Genomic DNA, 2,879 nt, shown 5'->3' on the forward strand with positions numbered 1-2,879 from the left:
AATGATGGAACTTATTCTTGTTTGGCTTATGAATTTGACATGCTATAATTTAGCTGGATTGGCTTTGAGTCTTGTGGTTTATGGTTAGAATCTCCCTCAAAATCCTCAATTTTAAGGGTCTAAAATCCATCTTTTTTTTTTTTTTTAATCCTATCTCTCTATCTCTTTGCTTGGAGACCACACTCACAATAAACAGTTCCCAGAGACACTTTTCACTCTCTTTTTTTTCTCTCGGTGTACTAATCTTGTTTGCCTCTCTCTTCTTCCTTCCTCCACCCCCTAAAAATCCAGTTTTTTTTGTGTGTGTTATAAACAGATATAGTCAGTGTGATCAGGTTTTTCTGCATGTGTAATAATTTTATCAAAATAAGTTTTCCCACAAGATTCTTCTTCATCAACTCTGAAAATCTGGATCTGACAACATACCCAAGGCTCTTGAAAATCACCTCTTAAAATGTGGAAGAAAATGTGGCCAAGTCTTTCCTATAGCATTTACTGCACTACAAATGAGTAAAGAAGAATTTATGTTTTAAAAGGCGACCAATACAAGAGCTGAGATCAGGAAATTAATGTTTTAGTGCCCTTTGCTCCAGTTTTAGCCAGCATGCTACAGTCCGCTTTCTGTTTGTTTATTTTGGGGGTTGGGGGAGTGCACAGAGTAGGGCATTGCCATTCTCCTGTGGAATTTTATTTTCCTCAAAGTTTTCGTTCATATCGGTGAGTACTATTGCTGTTATGCAAATTAAATGAGACATCATCTGTCTTGGAGCCAGCAATGCCTTTCATCTTGTTCCTTTTCTACTCTTTCTCTTTTCAGTGCTTTTAAAAAGGCACTCTTGTTACCATTGTGCATTTGTGTCAGCTTGGTTAGACAAGGCTACTGATTAAGTTTGTCAACAGGCAAAGAAGAGTTTGAGTGATTACACTCTTTCTTTGAATTTGTTGATGGACTAAAATTCTTGGCAACTCATTTAAAAGCACTAAAGTTGCCAATACCATATGTAGACTCGTGAGGAAAAGAAGTCCCAACTTTATTCTGTGTAGTTTGGCTTTTCCATTGTGTAGGTTTTTGTAGGTAGAGCAGCAGATTTAAAGACCAAATCTTTATAAACCCTTGAATGAGTTCCATCTTTACCTGTCTGTTACTGAAGAATTTCCTGCTATTGGGAATCCAGCTGGCTGTGAGTCTATTATTTTGTATTACCTAGCTTAATGACCAGAGCTCAATATGTTTGTGCTCAATACCTTGATTACTACCTTGGAGTACTAGATTTAGGATTTGAAGGTATTCCCACACACCTGCAGCTAAAGGGCTGTTCTGATTTGGTTCTCCCTCGTATTCAGGATTTAAAGATGGAAAATCCTCAGCCTCAAATGGCTTGCAATCAGTCTTATCTTCCTTCCTCCTTGTTTCATTGTCAAAAATGTTGTTTTCATGTAGACTTTGTCTTTTTCCAGAATAGAAAATACTGCTATGAGAACAGAAACTTCTACCATGGTATCCTTCTTGATGATTTATGTGCTCAGTACCATTTATTTCATGTGTATGCCATCCATTTCTTTCTTTCCATATAAAATTACTCCATTAAGACATCCAACCCCAGAATCAAAGTCATCTGAAGAGCTGTGCTGTCAATAACTTGCATCATAACAATTTTATGTCCATGAAGTTTTCAGCATGCTTCTCAAAATTCAGTAACAACTTTGTTGATGATGGTGCAGTAGGAAAGACAAGGCAGGCTGGAGCAAAGTCACACTGTGCCATTTACATCCCGTCTCTCCAGCTCAGCGAAACAAGGCTTCAACACCTCATGGCAAGTTCAAATTCCAACAGGACTGCACAGAAAGGTGTGGGCTTTTTCACTGGAATCTTTATGTGTCCCAGTTAAAATTTTTTTTTCTTCTGAAATAGTACCCAAGTTCTTTGAGGATACTTAACTGATGGATATTTGACATAAAGTCACTTTAAATCACCTACTCATACTTCTGTTTTAAGGTTTTCTTTTTAAAAAAATTATATATGTACATATATATATTTGTATATTTAATCTATATACAATTTTTTAAAAAGAAAGAAAACCAATAATCTTGTGTTGGGTTGTATTGAACATTATTTCTTTGTAAATGAATATTGTAGAAATGAAGACTTTGGTTGATCCAATATTTTCTTTCTATATGTCTTATATATATATATATATAAAACATGTGTGTGTGTGTGTGTGTGTGTGTGTGTGTGTGTGTGTTTTCTTTAGGGATAGACAGTTGCTAGTTGCCCAGGCTGGTCTCAAACCCCTGGCTTCAAGTGATGCTCCTGCCTCAGCCTCCCAAAGTGCCTATGCATGTACCACCACATCTGTACCTGTTTTATGGTTTTCATTTGGCTATCTCCAGAATTAGCCAAGTTTCTTAGACTTAACGTCAAAGTCTTCTTTATTATTCCACGGAATTGTCACTGTTGCACTTATTTACACCATATGAAATATCTAATTTATGAGCCAAACAAAAAGAAAAATAAAACAAAAACAAAAAGAAAATTTCATATTTGAAGAGCATGTTTATACATCAGCATACACAGAGACACACAGAGCTATCTCAATACTACCATACTGCTGGGAAGCTGCAGCATATTAAACCTCCACATACATAAAATGGAAAAATCTTTGTATTCTTTCAATGTCTTCATTTAGAAAAGCTGTCTCATATGACATGAAATGGACTGAGGTCAGCCTCCTAAAACTTTTAATAAAAGTAAAAATAAACTGCCATGAAACTTCAGCAATATCTAAAGAGTCATTTGAAACTGCTAAAACTATTCATTACACAAATCAAACATATCTTATACTTTTTGCTGAAGAATACCAACAGGAGAGGGGCTGGAG

At 35.8% G+C, this 2,879-nt stretch overlaps 1 pseudogene; it reads right to left on the reverse strand.

Moving 5' to 3' along the window:
- Window positions 1-629: 629 nt before the first annotated feature.
- LOC101028291 (vasculin pseudogene) lies at window positions 630-1,765 on the reverse strand (annotated as a pseudogene).
- Between the last annotated feature and the right edge of the window lie 1,114 nt (window positions 1,766-2,879).

The sequence above is a fragment of the Saimiri boliviensis genome, chromosome 3 (genome assembly GCF_048565385.1).
Source record: "Saimiri boliviensis isolate mSaiBol1 chromosome 3, mSaiBol1.pri, whole genome shotgun sequence".
Taxonomy (NCBI): domain Eukaryota; kingdom Metazoa; phylum Chordata; class Mammalia; order Primates; family Cebidae; genus Saimiri; species Saimiri boliviensis.